We start from the raw sequence: 19,744 nt of genomic DNA, 5'->3' as shown, positions 1-19,744 counted from the left end.
TGGTTTTTGAGTTATTGATATCCCTTCCAGAGATATTCTAACTAATTAGACAGCAAGGTAGTTTGTATGAAGCTTTGCAAACCCTAAAGCACTTAAAAAGAACTAAAATGCATATCTATTTTAAAAAATGGAATCCATGTATAATAATAATAATAATAATAATAATTATCATAATATGACCTTCTTTAAGTTTGGTAGCATGTTTCCCAGATTACGTAGTCTTCCCTTTTCCCTAGCCTAATTCCACTCCAAACTGCCATTTGCAATCTTGAGATAAGTCTAGAAAGTTAGCAGCTGGGATACATCTTCTAGATGGCTTTACTGGTGGGAGAAAAATCATCTGTTGTAGAGGGAAGTGTCTGATCCTAGAGCTGACTTTTTGTTGTCCCTATATTTGCATTTTTGATCTGTTATTCTCTCCTTTGTTTCTTTGGTGATACTTGTTATCATAGGTTCCAGTTTTTTTATTCTACCCATTATTTTTCCTGTTCAGGAAATAAATTCTGCTTCCATAATTTTCATTTCTCTTTTGAATGGCTCAGGAACAACATGCTTTAGTTCCATGTTCTCCTCAAATTCTATTGAGTTTTCAGGTTGATCAACTCATTGACTAGATCTGGAAACTATTCTTTCTGCTGTTAATGATTTCCCTGTTGATTTATCTGCTGTTGTTCAAGGCTTCTTCCTGAGATCTTTGGTAATTTCAGTGCCCCCCCCCATTTCTCCCTCTAAATTGTTTTCTGGGACTTTGACTTGTCAGTTTCTTTGGAGGTTGTATTACAAGGCATCTTAACTTCCATTCATGCTGGACATTTCATGGCAGCCTAGATTTCTGCCAAAAGTGAGTTTTGGATGAACAGAACTGGCTCCATCTGGGTAATTAGTAGAATGCCACATGGTGCATTCCTTCCCCCCTCCCCACCCCAAGCCTTGCCAGATTTACACTGTGAGCTATTCAGGTATCTTGTCTTGCTCCTTCTGTTCCTTAATTCTGTTTTAGTGAAATACCATGCTCAGGGTTTTAGTGGGGTGATCTTTACAGTTTACATCTCTGAGACTAACCATGATTCCTGGTTCAGACACCCATTCTGCCTCTTTCTGTTCTTGGCTCTCCCACAAAGAATGCTATAGCACAGAAGGCTGCTGTGGTGTAGGCTGTGTGGTCCCTGCAAGATTCAGTAGTCTAGAGTCCTACAGAGGTAGGCTATCTATCCTAGCTAAATAAATATCTCCAACTTAGAACCAGGATTTCAATGGCACTGGAAAGAGTGAACAGAGATTGAGGTTTGAACGTTGTTTGTTGCAGGCCAATATGGCTCAGCTAATGCAACCTTGCTGCTCCCAGTGTGCATGTGCAGGAGGGATGTGAGCTCAGTGCAGATGTCAATTCATGGGTTTGTTTTTCACCTTCTTTTGGGTTCCAAGTATACTAAATCATGGAGACAGCTGAAGCTTCCTTCTCTTCAGCACATAATACAATAATTTGGAGAAGTTTGAGAAGTTGAAGGAAATCAAAGAAATGTCTAGTCTTTCCACTGGTCCCCAGAAATTGTATCTCTTGTTATGTGATAAGGCAATGGATTTTTAATTGAGGTCTTTCCTCTCTTTCTTTAGGCCTTCAGAAACCCAAAGTTGAGTTCCAGAATAAAGCTGAGAATTCATGTCCTGGGTGGAAAAAGAAGAGACAGGTAGGTAAAATAAATTTTAAAAAAAATAGTATATTCCTCTGAGTATTCTATGCCATGACATATAGGTGTTTGAGACACAATATAAGAATAAATTATTTCATAATATGGAGGGTTAGCAATAAATGGATGAAAATATAAACTCTCAATTTTAAATGTAAATGCATTAAACAACCTTAATAAAATTAAAAAGAATGACAAGTTGAGGTCGGCTTTAGCATAGCAGCCTTTGTGATCTTCAGCTAGCTCTTGGCCGCAGTGGTGCTGAGGGGCCCCGGGCTTTTGAACAACCAAAGCTTCTAACTACAACATCAGCAGCAGAGGAAACTCTCATTACGTGAATATTTGAGCATGGAATTGTTGCATGAAGCTGGCATTGCTGTTCCTAAGGGACAAGTGGCAAAATCACCAGATGAAGCTTATACAGTTGCCAAAAATTAGGTTCTAATGTCATCATGATAAAAGCACAAGTTTTAGCCAGTGGTAGAGGAAAAGGAACTTTTGAGAGTGGCCTGAAAGGTGGAGTGAAGATAGTTTTTTCTCTAGAAGAAGCAAAAAGCTGTTTCTGCCCCAATGATTGGGAAGAAGCTATTTACTAAGCAAATGGGGAAAGGGCAGGATATGCAATAATATATTGGTCTATGAGCGCAGATATCCCCAGAAAGAATACTGTTTTGCAATAACATAGGAAAGGAATTTTCAAGGTGGTGTCAACATTAAAAATGTTGCAGCAGAGAATCCTGAAGCAATATTTAAAGAACCTATTAATATTACGGAAGGCATCAAAAAGGAACAAGCCATTAGGCTTGCACAGAATATGGGATTTCCTTTAAATCTTTTGGATTCAACAGCAGGATAACATGATCAAGTTGTATGAACTATTTTTGAAATATGATGCAACCATGGTAGAAATAAATCCAGTGATAGTGGATGCAGATGGAGGTATGCTGTGTATAGATGAGAAGATCAATTTTGATTCTAACTCAGGTTATCATCAAAAGAAAATCTTTGATCTATAAGACTGGACTCAGGAAGATGAGAGAGATAAAGAAGCAACTAAGGTAGATCTCAACTATAAAGGCTTAGATGGAAACATAGTATGTTTAGAAAATGGTGCTGGTTTGGCTATGGCCACAATGGATGTAATAAAACTTCATAGAGGCACTCCAGCCAATTTTCTTGATGTTGGGGGTAGTGCTACAGTTGATCAAGTGACACAAGCATTTAAACTTATAACTTCAGGTAAAAAGGTACTGGCAATTTTAGTTAATATTTTTGGAAGAATCATGCAGTGTGATGTTATTGCATAAGGTATAGTCATGGCAGTAAAGGATTTGGAAATTAAAATACCTATTGTGGTATGGTTACAAGAAACATGAGTTGATGATGCCAAAGCATTGATAGCAGATAGTGGACTTAAAATTCTAGCTTGTGATGACGTGGATGAAGTTGCTAAAATGGTGGTAAAACTATCAGAAATAGTCACCTTAGCCAAACAAGTTCAGGTGGATGTGAAGTTTCAGTTGCCAATCTGATCTGGGACTGCTATGATTTACTCAAACTGTTCAGTGTTCTATATTCTTTGAAATACTGTGGGGTTTGTTTTTTTCCCCCTTTTGTGTAGTTGAAGGCTTTAATTGCCTTCTGGGCACACAAACTTTAAAATATCTTATCTACATTAATTTTGTCATCCAGAATAGTCAGTTCATGTTAAGAAAGTGTAATGTAGCAATCTGAAATCTTTTGTTGCAGCCTTCTTCAGCTTCTGCTACAAAGTGTCACTTGCAATATGCCTGTTATCATTAGATACAAAGCTTTTCAGTTGATAATAGATTCCTATGATGAAATCTGAAGATAATTTTTTTTTCCTTCTAGTCTTAGTGCTAGGTTCAAAAAGTAGTTTCATTAATGGAAAAATGTATTGAAATAATGTTCTATAACAGAGGTATTTATCTTCAACATCTGTCAAAAACTTAATCATTGTTTATAAGCCAGTGCTTCCAAACATTCCCCAGAGGATTCCCTTAAGTATTTCGGTAAACAGTGACTGATTAATCATTTGGACATTATATTTTAATCACTACAAAATACTGTAGCACTGAAAGTTATGATTTTATGGTGCTATTAATAAGCACTATGTAGTTTTGTTTATGAGCAAATAAAGCATATTTACTGAGGGCTTAACAACCAAAAGAATGCAAATTTAATAAAAGGCTCCAAAGTAAAAAAAAAAAACTAGTCTAAAAGAAGACTAAATTGATATCTTAACCAAATTTCAGAAAAGGAAATAGAACTGGCAACAAAGGAACTAGTTTAAAGAAAAATGTAAACCAATCAAAAATTGTTTTCAAAAATTGAGAAAATATCCTACCAGATTCCTTTTAGGAGCAAATATAATCCTAATACTTAAACCAGAGATAGGTCAAAGCAGGACTTCAGAACAATATCATTGATGAATTTGTTTTTGTTTTATTCTTTTTTTTTAGGTTTTTGTAAGGCAAATTCGGTTAAGTGGTTTGCCCAAGGCCACAGGGCTAGGTAATTATTAAGTGTCTGAGGCTGGATTTGAACTCAGGTACTCTTGACTCCAGGGCCAGTGCTCTATCCACTTCCCCACCTAGCCTCCCTGTTTTTGTTTTTTGCAAAGAAATGGGATTAAGGGGTCACACAGCTAGTTAGTTATTAAGTGTCTGAGGCCAGATTAAACAAAAACATCTAAAACTACATCTCAAGACACATGAAAAAAGTCTTTGACAAAATTTGATACTGATTTATGATAAAATTCCTACAAAGTATAGGCATAGAGGAACATTTTTAATGTCAGAAAAAAGTATCTATCTAAATCAAAAGCAACTACATATGCAGTGGAGATATACCAAAACTTTTCTAAATACATGCAAGAAATTAAAAGGATGCCCACTCTCCCCATATTTTTACTTGATATACTCCTGAAAATGCTAGAAATGCTTGATATAATCCTTAACTAAGATAACAGGAAAAAATTAAATGTTTTGTTCAGTCATTGCAGTCATGCTCAACTCTGTGACCTCATACAGCTGGGTAAACTGAGGCAAACAAGGTAAAGTGACTTGCCCAGGATCATACAGTGAGTAATTGTTTGAGGCCAAATTCAAATTCAGGAAAATGATTCTTCCTGACTCCAGGCTCTGAATGCTATCCAGTGCACCACTTAGCTGCCATAGATATAGAGGGGGTTAAAAAAACCCATCTATATTTGTTGATGAACTGTTCTAGAGAGTAAACAAAAATACTATTTGAGAAAATACCTTCAGCAAAATTTCAGGCTTCAAAATAAATTCTCAAAATTGAATTGAATTTATATATAATAATAATTTTAAAAGGCAGTAGATAATAATAGATAAATCAAATTCCAAATAACTATAAAATTCATAAATTATCTGACAAATCAAACAAATCACTCAAAAGTCTTAAATAGACTCAATTACAAAATACTCTTTTAGGGGCGGCTAGGTGGCACAGTGGATAGAGCACTGGCCCTGGAGTCAGGAGTACCTGAGTTCAAATCCAGCCTCAGACACATAATAATTACCTAGCCGTGTGGCCTTGGGCAAGCCACTTAACCCCATTGCTTTGCAAAAACTGAAAAAGAAAAATACTCTTTTAAAAAATGGATACTTTAAATAACTAAAGATTTCCTCTATCTCATGGTTGGGTTATGTCAATATAATAAAATGATATTACTACCAATGTTAATTTGTACTTTCAGTGTCATACCAATTAAATTAATAAAACATTATTATATAGAACCTGATAAAGATAATTCTTTTGGGAAAATGAAATACCTCAATTATCAAGGAAATGATAAAGAAGTGGAGGAAGGGTAAAAACATTTCCAGACCTCAAACTATATTAAAAAGTAGTAATCATCAAAATCATCTAGTATTGCTTAAAAAGTAGTGGAAGATCAATGATATAACTCAGTCAAGGGAAAATCAGAAACAATTCAACTCAATAATTTAGTGTTGATGAAGGAAAATATAGATAAGTTAAGAAAGAACTCGGGGGGGGGGGGGGCAGCTAGGTGGCGCAGTGGATAGAGCACTGGCCTTGGAGTCAGGAGTACCTGAGACACTTAATAATTACCTACTTGTGTGGCCTTGGGCAAGCCACTTAACCCCATTGCCTTGCACAATCTTAAAAAAAAAAAGAAAAGAAACAACTCTGTACTTGATAAAAAAAATCAGCTGGGAAAACTGGAAAGAAGTTTGGCAGAAATTAGACTTAAACTGATAAATTACATTGTATTCCAAAATATTCTAAATATGTTATCTTTAATATTAAGGTAGTATACTTTAAGGTAATGTACTAATATTAAAGGAATAAAAAATTAGAAGCAGATAATATAAATGTTTTATGACTAGGAATAGTCAAAAGTCAATTAGAAAAGAAATAGAGGCAATTATTTAAGATAACTTAAATTTCTTGAAACTGAAAAGCTTTTGGACAGTTAAAATTAATGTTCCTTGTCAAATGAGGAAAAAAACTAACAAATTTCTCTGATAAGTTTAGTATCCAAGATACATAAAGAATTAACAACTCATGCCCCTGTATAAATGCATATATACATACATGCATATGACCAACTATATATGATTCAAAAGAACTGTGAAAAGAAATTTCCATACTACCTCTTTGCAGAGGTGGGAGATCCCAGGTGTTAACATTCTAAATACTTTGAGATTTGTTAAATGTACTGTTCAGTAGTAGCCACTGCCTACTTGAGTTCGGATCAGCCTATGAGGAATCATTATTCAGACTTGGGAAAGTAAGGGTGGAAATAAAACAAAAATTTATTAAAAGAATTTACAACAGATAGGAAGGGATAGAGAGAGAGAGAGGAAGAAAGAGAGAGATAAAAGAATAGCCAAGAAGCATTGACTGGACCAAGTCAGAGAAGACTGCAGCCCCAAGCCAGGGTCCAACCCAGGTTTTTATGTCTTGCCTCTCATCCAGAGGGCAAAAAGGTGAACTCCTTCCCCTTATGGGGTCTGGAATTAGGCAGAAGATGAAATCTAAGGAGATCAGGTTACAAATTTTATATTAAACAATGAATAAATGGTAATGGTATCTTCCACCCAATTTGAGCAGATTACAAATTGTTTTTGTTACAATCCTAAATCTCTACTTCTAGTCAGTTTATAGTCAATTTACATCTCCACCCAACTTCTACATTCACAATTCTCTTTATCTTTTCTCTGCATCATCCCCGCCCCCCCAAATTATTTGGGACCCAGATTCTTCTGGGCTTTTCTGAGTCCATTTGGAAATGAATGCATTACAGTGATGACTTCATTGAGGCAGGGTCCAGAAAATGATCAGCTGGCAAAGCTAGCTGGTATCCTGTACAGGCTGGTCTCAGAGATAAATAGCTAAGAGAAACAAAACTCAAGGGAAGAAACTGAGCAAACAAAAACCAGAGACATTGTAACAGAGAAAGCTATTTAACAGAGGTCCAATAATTAGGAAAAACCTATAAGGTCTATAAGGCGTTAAGAATTATAAGCCAGTTTCAAAATACGAAAATGGGTTCCAATATGACACAGATTCATTGATGGGTACCACATAAGTTGTAAATAAAAGCTCAAAAATAGTATAAACAAATGTACTGCAAAGCATTTTAAAACTGCGTGTGTCCAAAAAGTAATTTACAACAAAATTTTTTGTCTTGCTTTGGCCATGTTTAGAATGAACAAAAATTCCAGTTGAAAAATGGATCTCTCTTTAAAGTAGTTAAAAATATACCAATACCTAATCCACTGCCTCACTTTCATACTTAATTATGATGCACCTGGAATGATCATGGCAATTGCTATTACAGAGTAGAGAGGGACATGGGGACATGTTCTTTTATGAAGTCATACAGACAATCCTTTTCAATGAGCCAGGTGAGGGATTCCTTTAAGAGAATCCTACCCCAGTTGAGGCTCTGGACATTCTTTCAAAGGTCACTTACTCCATCTGCAGCATTTAACATCAAATCCCATAGGGCTAAATGACTTCACTGGGGTATTGTCTTTCTATTTTATCATACCTGATGTCAGGCAAATCAATTATCAATATGTTGAAATATAGTAATTACCTATAAGAGCTTCAGGTGGCTTGAGCACTAAGCAGAACTAAGAGTGTGCCAGACTGTAAGTTGGTATAAGAGAACCAGAGGAAAATAATCATGATTCAATTGTTGCTCATGTACCTAAGGTCAGTGCTGTAAATGAAATGCAATAAACAGATTTTGAAATGTAAAAAACAATAATCTTAATTCATATTTTTTTTATAAAATCAACTTTTTGCAATGAACCCATTTAGTTATTAACTACGTTTAAAATAACTAAACATCTCCTTCTGCTAGGTTGTCCATCATCTTCACAGTTGTGCTGATATTATCATCTTTTTTCTTTTTTTTGTCTTAAAAATACTATTTGTTATACTGTTGGCTCTCAGAGAAGAAGAGGAGTGATACTAAAACTGATGTTAAGAAAAACATTTTAAAAAGTAAATTATTAGTATTGTGTTTTGGTTTTTTAAGAGCAAATGGAAGTTTCATGCTGGGGTTAAGATCCTTATTCCATTGGGAAAATGCTGAAGTTAAAAATGTATCTTTAAAACTTGAAGATTCAAGTGTCCTCCCCCCTTTATTCTTAAAAGGAAATGTAGAGTCTTCCTCCTTGAATATTTGTCTAAACTTTATCTTTATAATTGAAATGCTTTAGTGTGGCATAATTTATCCCACTGAAGCTTATTTTTGCCTTAAAAACTTCCTTAGTCTAATCTCTTTTTGTGTCCTCTAAGAGAATTATTTTTTTGCATGTGTTTTTTTTTTCTTCAAACAATGCAGTGTCCCCTTTCTTCAGGAAACACCTTTGTCTGGATGATGCATTTAGTTTTTGTCATTTCCATTTCGGTGTGAACTATGAAGTCATCCTTTTCCTGTGAAAAGGAAATTTCCCAGCTGTTCATAAAATATGGAAACTGCGTGGAGAAAGGGCAAAAACTCAGAAAAATATATTGCTTCTTCTCTACTCTCTATGTTATCAAATTGTTTTTTTTTCTGTAGAGCTGATTTTTTTTTCCTGTTCAAATGTGAGCCATTTGTCTACCTGAAAAAGAATGTTTTGATATTTCTATTTTAACCACTGGCATAGATTCTTACTTTTCCTAAACTTTGATTAAAAAGAAAAGGACTATGAATTGGGAAAGATGGAAAGTTTGGTATTGCTTTAACAACCTTTTGAAGGTAAATCAAGTGTCTTCTTCACTAAAAATACTTAGCACTTCCTCTCTTGCTCTGGGCACACCCATTTAAACTCACCAACCATCATTTCCTTTGTTTTTAACCTATCTTGTTTATGTACTGGGTAAGTAGAGCTATTGTTTAGGCTGGACTGGTTTATCTGAGTTATAATGGGAATTTATGATCCTATTTTGAGACTGATAAGTAATTTGATAGTGTGTACAAAGACATATTTTCATATGGAAATGTGAACCAGGGTTTATCTTATTGCCTTTAAGTTACTGTGGATGGAATGATATCAGTTTCTGTTTTTACTTTATAAAATGGGGGAGCAGATAGGAGGTATTGTACCTGAGTTGTCCAATATGCATCCAAGGTGGACTAGTGGCTGTTTTTGTGCCCTTCATTCAACATTAATTCCTTTTGTGTCAGAATAACACAATCTGCTTAGGGTGGAGGAGATTCAGAGTTTTGAAAAAAAGATATCTTCCCATATTCAATTTTATCCTTATTTCTCCTCACTCTCTTCTCTCATATCCAGTTAATTATTAAATATTGGTTTTCCATCTCCATGATAGCTTTCAAGTTCTTCCTCTCTGGTCACATAATTGGCAATCTAGTTAAGTCCATCTCTTGAAGATTATTGCAATAAAGTTCCATTTGTTTATCCTTTCCTGTGCTCTGTACAATCACTGAAGTAATTTTCTTAAAGTACAGATCTTATCATGCCACACCATACTCAATAAACTTCAGTTGCTCCCTATTACCTCTGGGATCAAATATAAATTCTTTTGTTTGGCATTCAAAACTTTTCATGATCCGGCCCCTTCTTATTATTTCCAGTCTTTGTGCACTACTGCTTGTTCTGTGGATCCAGTTATATTGGTCTACTTACTATTTCACATTCTGAATTCTGTGCCCATCCCTATGCCTTTGATCCCTATGGCTATTTTGCATACCTGGGCACACCCTTCTTTCTTCTGCCTCTTAAGACTCCCCTGGTTTCTTTAAAAGGTAGAAACCTTTTATATGAAACTTCTCTTGATGTTCCTGGATATTGCTGTCCTCTCTTTGATGACCACCTTGCATTCATTTTGTATATATTATAGTTGTAAGTTTATCTACACATACTGTCTCCTTCATTAGGATTTAAGCTCCTTAAGAACAAAGATGCTTTCATTTTGTCTTTATATCCCAGAATTTAGCCTAGATCTTGTGTAAACATTTCATAGATGCTCCTATTATAACAAGAAAAAAATTAAGTTAACATAACATATAGGTTTATGTGACAAGTACATTAGAAACATGTGATGTGATGATTTGTAAAATCAGAGAGAGAGAGAGAGAGAGAGAGAGAGTGAGTTTTGCAGTGTTGCAACCAGGGAAAGGTTCCTGGAGGTGTTAGCACTTGTGTTGGACCTTAGTGGAGAAGAGAAGAAATCAGTAGGCAAAGACAGAAAGGTAGGAATTTCAAGTCATAGTAGTATGAACAAAAGCATGAAGTCAGGAAAGTTTATTTAGGGCATGATGAGGGGAAAATTCTGGTTTAGAACATAGTTTATACAAGCAAATATTATGAGATGAATTGAAGAGAATTGGGTGGTACTCAATTGTTGGACTTTGAGAGACAAAGGTATATAAATTTTACTTGCTAGCTAGTGGGGAACCAGAGGGGAGATTTTTTTTTTAGCAGACTACCAATTGGTCCATATCTGTGCATAAAGATTAGTCAGGTAGCAATATAAAGATGGCTTGGAGGGGATAACATGAAGGCAGTAAGAGACTCAAATTTGGTAGGGTCAATAGTAGAAAGATGCAACACATCTATGGAAGGAAAATCACAGAATCTAAATTGGTTTGGAGAAGTAATGAAAAAAGCATCAAAATTGACATCAAATTTTCATAACAAGTTCAGAAGTCAGGACAGATTTAGAAAAAATGTATTGTGGTTAGAGATACTTTTTGAATTATCAACAAGATGGTGAAGAAATCTGTTGCTAGGGCAATGTCTTTTTTAAAAGAAGCACAGTGCTACTTTGGTAATATTTTGATGCTATGGAAGCAAACTCCAGGAATTGAATATTAAAGATAATCTATACTAGGTGCCAAAAACTGATTTTGTCATTTTTGCTATAACCTGTTCTTCCAGAGGTGATTGCAATCAATATGTCAATTGTACCTATTGTTTCTTAGTCAAAAGCATAATTTATATACTCTCTCAAAATTCTTTCCATTATAATAATATTTTTGGTGGAATGTAAATTTTTGTGGTATAAAAACTTTAACTTACACACACACACACACACACAGCTCTTTATTAAAGTGGAATGGGAGTGGGTAGGAGAGAAAGAAGTATGAGTTGGGAATCACTTTATTAGATTACTACTTCCTGTTCAGCTAAGGGGAATGACTGTAACTTTGAATCAGCTTGACTGGTCCCAGCTGTATCCTGTGCTATGCATGGTAATGATTTACTTTCCCACACCTCTACTTGACTGTCTTTCTACTTTCCAAATACATTGAACACTATTACAGGATTTAGTAAAGCAATCTCTTAGCAAAGGACTGGATGTTTTCCCAGATATTAATGTGAACAGTTGTTAAATGCAGGGTTATAGACAGAGAGAATTATATATTGGGTGTATACTTTTCAAAAGTAGAATCACACAGTGAGCCTATTTTCTTTCAAAAGTAAAGGGATTGAAAAAATTCTTTAGAGGTTTATTTAAAGTCTTCCAGTGATGAGAGTCAGTAAGAGAATCAACAGAATGCTGGCCTTGGAGTAAGAAAAACCTTTGTCCATATCTCATCTGAACTAGTGGTGTGACCATGGGCAAGTCACTTGATGTCTCTGAGCCTCAGTTTCCAGACTAAGTTGTAGGGTTCACATGTGATGATGCCTGCTTAAGCCACTACAAATGTGCAAGACATAACTCAAAGATTAGACATGCAAAATGAAAAGTGATATAGAATTGCTAAGGTGCTAAGAGCTAAGGCTTAGTACTAGTTGGTTTTGCTATGGGGAAATTTGGGTCATTCTATAGTTATATAACTATATAATCCTCTTTTTTTTCCAGTTAAAATCTCTTTAATTTAGTCTTAGATCGCTTTAGCAACTTTCTTCTCCTGTTTCTTTCATTGCTTCCATCATCTTTGGACTGTTAAATCATTTTCTCATTACTTACCATTTTTAACTTCTTTGACATTTTTTGACTATTTTTCAGAATACTCTGACTGCTCAGCTTTCTGAATCCTTACTCTTTACAGGATCTCTAATCATCTCCTCTCCTTCATGTGGGGGCATATCCCAGGACTCTGTCCTGGACACCCCCCCCCCATTTTTTCCCATTCTTTCCCATTCTCTCTCTCTTTGTGATCTTTATGATCTCAAAAGCTTCCATGAATTCAGTTGTCATCTCTGTAGATGACTCCCAAAGCTACATATCCAGTCCTTATCTCCCTCTTTAGCTCCAATTCCACATCATTAACTTCCTATTGAACATTTCTACCTGAATGACTATTAACATATTAAACCCAATATGTCCAAAACAGAATATGTTATAATCTCTTCTAAAACCACTTGCTCCTCACTTCCTTTATTTCTGCCAAGGGCAGCTCCATTGTTCTAGTTATCCTTCTCCAGTTTTCCCTCTGCTTTACCTTCCATATCCAGTCAGTTGCTGACACTCATCAAGTCTACCTCTATGACATCTTTTGCATCCATCCTCTTGTCCATCCTCACATAACTGTGTCCAAACTGGACATTAAAATAGCCTCCTGACTGGTTTCCTGCCCTACACTTAATCCCTTCTATTCATTATTCACACAACTGCCAGTTTGACATTCTAAAAACACAGGTTCTTTAGTCCTCTACTTAAGAAAGTTTTGTGGATCCTAGTTGCTTCTTGTATAATGAACAATTTACTCTTTTAAAGCCCTTCACAATTTAGCTTCTACTTACCTTTCCAGTTTGATTACATATTGTTCCCTTCCAAATTTTAGCCTTAGTAATTGATAACTGGAGAGCATACTCACATTTGTAGGTATAACGATAACCTGGTGAATTATTTTTCCTTTACTGTTGTGTGGTACTTATTTGCCAAGTATAATTAAGAGAACCATTATGAGCCAATTTTGTTATTTTCAGGAACCATAATCTCTGGAGATTATTTTGGAGAAGGGTAAAGTCAGGCATATACTATGTTCTACTAAATTAGAAGCAGTTAGGTGGCACAGTGGGTAGAGCCCCGGGTCTGGAGTCGAAGAACTGAATTCAAATCAACTCTCAGACACTAGTTAAATGTGACCCAGAACAAGTCACCTCACTCTATCTTGCTCAGTTTCTTCATCTGCAAAATGGTGATAACAGTGAGGCTCAAGTGAGATAACATTTTTCAAGTTTCAGCACTGTGCTAAAGGCTAGACAGATATATGGAATCATTTGATCTCAAAGCACCATATAAAAGTAAGCATTATCATGTATCTCACATAATAGGCAAATAAGAATAACAGCTAATATTTACATAATAGCCATTGTACTAGGCACTTTATAATCTCATTTGATCCCCATAATGACCCTAAAAGGGAGGTGCTGTTATTATTCCCCTTTTATAGATGAGAAAACTGGGGTGTAAGTCACCCAAACCACACAGCTAGTAAGGGTCTGAGATTAAATTTTAATTCAGGATTTCTTACCTCCAGATCAGTGCTTTATCCACTGGGTAACCTCACTAGGTTCTCCTGGTCCTGCTCACATCACTTTACATGACTTCATGTAAGTCTTCCCAGTTTCTTCTAAAAATATCTTGTTATTTCTTTTAGCATAGTAAATTAAAAATCATGTATCAAAATTTGTTTAACCATTTCTCAATTGATTTATGCATCCCTTCAATTTCCAATCCTTAACTACCAAAATTTTCTACAAATAGGTCCTCTTTCCTTTTCTTTGATGTCTTTGGAATAAATACTTAATTGTGGTATTGCTGGGACAAAGGATGTGTAATTTTATAGCCCTTTAGGTGTTGTTATAAATCATTCTCCAAAACAGTTGTGAACTAGTTCACAACTTATCAAGAGAACATTAATATTCCTGTTTTTCCACATTTCCTCTTACATTTGCCTTGTTTTTATTGGTCAATCTGATAGATGTGAAGTGATACATTAGAGTTGTCTTAATTTGCATTTCTCTAATCAGTAGTAATTTAGAGCATTTTTTCATGTGATTATTGATAGCTTTGATTTCTTCTTCCACAGTCTGCCTAATGGTATCCTTTGACCATTTATCAACTGAGAAATGGCTCTTATTTTTTATAAATTTGACTCAGTTCCATGTATATTTGAGAAATGAAGCCTCTTTCAGAGAATCTTGCTGTGAAATTTTTTCCCACTTTCCTGTTTCCTTTTATAATTTTGGCTTTTATTTGTGCAAAAGCTTTTTTTTTAATTTCATATAATCAAAATTATCTATTTTACTTCCTGTGATCTTTTTTATCTCTTCCCTAATCCAAGATCTAATAGGTACATTTTTCCATACTCCCCTAATTTACTTATGATATCACATTTTGTCTTAATCATTTATCCATTTTGACCTTATCTTGATATCCAGTGTGAAATATTGGTTTTGGCCTAGTACCTGCCAGATTGCTTTTCATTTTCCTAGCACTTTTTTTCAAATGATCAGATCTTTCCCCCAAAGCTTGTGTTTTTGGGTTAGTCACTGATTACTATTAGTGTGTTCATTTACCACTCTCTATTATGTACCTAGTCTATTCTACTGACACAGCATTCTATTTCTTTTTTTATTGAAATTTTATTTTATTTTTCCAATTACATGCAATGATAGTTTTTTGGTATTTATCCATTTGCAAATTTATGAGTTACATATTTTTCTACCACTCTCTCTTTCCTCCCCTCTCCCCACAGTTGGCAAACAGTCTCATAAAAGTTGGACATGTACATTTATATTTAGCATATTTCCATATTAGTCATTTTATGAAAGAGGAATTAGACCTAAGGGGAAAGAAAAAAAGCATGAAATAGAGAAGAAAACTTAATTTTGAAGAAGTGAAGTTAGTGCATGTTTTGCTCTGTATTCAGACTCCATGGATTTTTATCTGAATGCAGAACTCTTATTTCTCAACCATTTTGATTATCACTTTAAAATGTAGTTTGAAATCTATTACTTCCTTCACTGACACTTATTTTTACTGATTCCCTTGATATTCTTGACCTTTTTTCCTTCCATATGAATTTTGTTATTTTTTCCTAGCTCTATAAAATAATTCTTTGGTCATTTGATTTGTAAGGCACTAAACAAGTAAATTAAGTAAAGTCATTTTTATTATATTGGTTCAAACATCAGTTTTTAACATCAATGCTTTCACATAGGATATTTTATTTATTTCTCCCAATTTGTAAGGTGAGCAAAATAAAACATAGTAGGATATCATTCTTATTTTGCAAATGAGGAGACTGAGGTTCAATGAGTGAACTAAATTGGATAAGATAAAATTTCAAGGAAATGGAAGATCAAATTAAAAATCAAAATTTTCTTATCCTGTTTTGAGAGGCACTTTGGTACAGTGGTAAGAGTGTTGGACTTGGAGTCAGATGAAACTTGACAGGTTTAAATCCTACCTTAAATATATATTAGCTATGGTATGATGACAAACCACTTGATCTCTCTGTTTCTTCATTTGTAAAATGGGGATAATAGTACTTATGCTACCTACTATATAGAGTCATCATGAGAGTCTCATGAGATAATGTATGAAAAAACTTTTAAACTGTTAAAGTACTATAGACATGTTAGCTATTATTAAGAATGCAAACATATTTTACAATATTTTATTTGGAATGTGAAATGTCAAAATAGAAACTTTATCATTTACTAATTTTACTGCACTCATCTCAAAACTATGAATGTCTTTTTCTTTAATTTTATGTGTATGTACACCTTTCATAGTAAAAAAAAATCTGTGAAAAGCAAATTTCTGCTCCCATTGCCTGGGGAATGGTGATGAATGGGATTTTTCCCCTTTGCCTTTCCTTTTCCCTTGCCCCCTTTGCTCTTCAAAAACATCATGGAAACAGCTCTCTGTCAGCAGATAAGTTTCCATATCACATTTACTGTCAGATTCCTGGGCTATGAGATAAAACAGTAGTAGGGTAAAAAGGAGGATAAGTTGAATGTAAAGTCTCTGATTACAGTAAAGACCAGAACATCTATTATGTTAAGACATAATTTTGCAAGCTGGAGATGTGCTAGCTGTAAATAGTAAATTTGGAGATCTTAACCCAGCAGAGAAGGACAACTGAATTTCAAAAGACAACAAATAAAAAAGAAAAAATAAATCTTGGCCATTTATTTTCAGGTTAGTGATTGCATTTTGTTTGATTTTTTTACTTTAATTTTTTAAACTGTTTAAAAATTACAAGTGACTTAAAGCAGAATTTTGTCTTATAAACATTTTCTTAATCCCATCTTTCTCAGGAAGACTTTTTAAAAAATTATTTTATTTTCCAATTATATACAATAGTAGTTTCTACCTATCTTTTTTGTAAGGATTTGAATTTTATACTTCCCCCTTCCCCACGGAAGACAGTCTGATAATCTTTACATTGGTGTAAATATGTTTAAAAAAATTTTTTTATACTAAATGAATGTTTACACTGTTCTTTTTGTACTAGAGTATCTTGGAAGAGAGGAAACAATTGAATTTAGAGAGGTGGAACATTAATTTTTTAACACTACTGATAAAACTCTTGAGCTAATTGGGACTGGGAAAATAAAAGTATATATACATACATACACACACACACACACACATATATAAATATTTTGTTAATTTAAATCTGGCATAACCGAAGTGCTTTTTATTAATAAACTGATTTGAAAATTACTTACGATAGTATTGCATTGGTATATTTGCAGTTATAACAACATATTAGGATTTGTTTTGACTTTTTCTGAAAATAAACAGTTTAATATGTAATATTTGAGAATTAAGATGGTGTTTTATTTTTCAATTGTGCCCATCAACAAATAACTTGCTTAATTTTATAAGGAATATTAATCATTTTGTTTAGATGCTAATGTGTTCACAAAGTCAAAATTCAAAGAACAAGTTGGTATTTATGTATAACAACATATGCTTCAGAAGAATGTGGGACTGCTACCCCATGACCATCTTCATCTCCCCTGCCTTCAGTGTTCTGAAGGAAATAATTCATTGTAATTATTATTATTATTATTATTATTATATCATTTAGCCTAATTACTGCTTTCAAGGTAGGGGAATAGGACAAGTTCTCTTAAATATTGAGCTCTTATAGATTTGTTTATGATTATGTATGAGTATCTTTTAAATTTGAGAAGTGCTTTGATCATAATGATAAAGGGCCATGCCATATGTTGACTTTACTAGGAGAACACAGCATAATGTACTATACTTAGTAGGAACCTAATGTTTGTTTGGATCCAGTTGATATAATTTTACATCTCATCTGTATCTGCAACAAATCAGCATTAAGTTAAAAGTTATTAAAATTGCAGCTGCATTTTTTTGTGCTTTTTCTCTTGCTTAATGTACTATAAGTTTCCAAATTACTATTAATAAACTGACTATGCTTAGCTTAAATACTGTTAAGTTTACTATTTTTCCAAATACATCTTGATTATAGCAAAAACATTTCTTTTTTGTTGTTGTTGTTTTTTTATTAAAGATATTATTTGAGTTTTACAATTTTCTCCCAATCTTGCTTCCCTCCCCCCACCCCCACCCCACAGATAGCACTCCCTCAGTCTTTACTTAAAACAAACATTTCTTAAAGGTATATGTCATTCATCTCATGATGTTTCCGGGGAAGTCCTGTTTTAATTTATACTAAGGAGAAGGAGCTGACTCAGTTCACTTACTAAATAGGCTTATGGATGGAAAAAACAAAACATCTCATTTCAAGGGGCAAAAAGCAAAGGAAAAGAGATGGGAGTGCAGTAAAGTATTTAACTATTGACCCTAAATGTGAGAAAACAATTAAGTGTGGGGACTTGGTCTGGTAACAAGTTTTCCAAACATGGCCTCTCTACCTATTAGTTATGTTGTTTTAAAAAGTGAAAACAGGAAAATTATGTCTTACCCAACTTCCTCTGATCTCTATTTTTTTTATTAAAGTCAAGTGCAACTCCAAATATTTTGTTGGTTTTGTGAGTACTGTATTATTTATTTGGATCAGCAGCAGAAGAGAAAATATATATATATATATATATATATATATATATATATATATATATACCCATATATACATAAGTGTTGAATTGTCTTGGTGTTTATAAATGGTGTATGCAGTGCTGGCTGTGTGCCAAAATACCAGTCTCCTGTACATCTTGGGATAAGTTTTAATAACTTCAACCACTGAGGATTCCTTTAGCCATTTAAACTTCTTTAACCTTTGACCAGAATGTAAAAGCATCTTAAACAGTATCTTTCCTTATCACCCAGCAACTTTATACTCCTACTCCCCAGCCCCCACCCCCCAAAAAAAGTTTTCCAGTGCCTAAGGGGTTTTTTTTTTTGGTTATTAAATAAAGAATTAGCTATATCACCTTAACTGACAGGGATTATATTTTATTCATCTTTGGATCTCCTGATTATACAGTAAGCCCATTGTAGGTGCTTAGTAAATGCCTGTTTTGTTCAATTGAATTCTTAATAGCAATTAAGAATTATATCTGTTTGGGAGGGCTGGGTGGAGCAGTGGATAGAGCACCCTCCCTGGAGTCCGGAGTACCTGAGTTCAAATCCAGCCTCAGACACTTAATAATTACCTAGCTATGTGGCCTTGGGCAAGTCACTTAACCCCATTTGCCTTGCAAAAACCCTTTAAAAAAAGAGAGAGAAAAAAAGAATTATATCTGTTTATCAACAAACATTACAGCTTTGCATTTTCAAATAATTTATGGTGTCTTACCTCAGTGTTTTTTCTTATATAAAACAAGAATCAATAACAAAGTTGACTTCATGCACTCACTATTTTGCTGAAGTTTTTTTTTTATTAGAATAATAGGTATATATTGTAATATACTTAACTTTGTACTTAATGTACTTAACTGTACATATAATATTGCTCCCAATAGAATGTGAGCATTTTGTGAGCAGAAATAATTTTATGGTGGGATTTTTAATTGTATCTCCAATGAATGAGCAATGTACAGAGTAGGCACCTACTGTTTTAATAATTGAAATTAAGCTTAAAGCTAGAAAAGAAGCTCAGAGGTCACTAATTCTTCCATTTTTTCAGAGGAAGAAAACTGAAGTAGGGAAGGGTTTGAAGTAATAAAGTTGCCCAAAGTCACCAAAATCAATGGCATCTGGAATTTGAACACAGCTCTGATTCCAAATCTAGTACTTGTTGCATTATTTTATGCTGTAATATTTATGCTTTTGCAATTAAAATTGCCAATGTTTTATTCATTTCTGAAGGAAGGTTTTTTGGAAGTAAAGCTTGAATTCATTTTGTCCAAACCAATCTTCCTAGTATTTATTACATGTTGATACATATATATGTGAAATATTGTATCTTAATAAATGGAAAATCTTGAAATCAGGGAACTTTAATTTTTTTCTTGTATTCTCATGGCACAGTACAATATCCAACATTTACATTTTGGGTTATGCACTGTGTTAGGCCATGAGAATATAAGACAAAAATAAAGTTCCCTGATTTCAAAATATTTACATTTATTAGACAGATCCAATTTTTCACCAAAAAAAAACTGTAACATGAT

At 34.0% G+C, this 19,744-nt stretch overlaps 1 protein-coding gene and 1 pseudogene across 7 annotated transcripts in view; both read left to right on the top strand.

Moving 5' to 3' along the window:
- ADD3 (adducin 3) overlaps positions 1-19,744 on the top strand; it is a 168,261-nt gene that overhangs the window by 63,577 nt on the left and 84,940 nt on the right. For all 7 annotated transcript variants that reach the window (XM_074233739.1, XM_074233741.1, XM_074233737.1 and 4 more), the window contains exon 2: positions 1,615-1,688. The gene's annotated coding sequence lies outside the window, so the exon portion shown is untranslated. The remainder of the gene's footprint in view (positions 1-1,614; positions 1,689-19,744) is intronic.
- On the top strand, positions 1,064-18,556 carry LOC141522704 (succinate--CoA ligase [ADP-forming] subunit beta, mitochondrial pseudogene; annotated as a pseudogene).

This window comes from Macrotis lagotis, chromosome 4 (genome assembly GCF_037893015.1).
Source record: "Macrotis lagotis isolate mMagLag1 chromosome 4, bilby.v1.9.chrom.fasta, whole genome shotgun sequence".
Lineage (NCBI taxonomy): Eukaryota > Metazoa > Chordata > Mammalia > Peramelemorphia > Peramelidae > Macrotis > Macrotis lagotis.
Note: the sequence above shows the minus strand (reverse complement) of the source record. Positions and strands in the feature narration are given on the sequence as shown.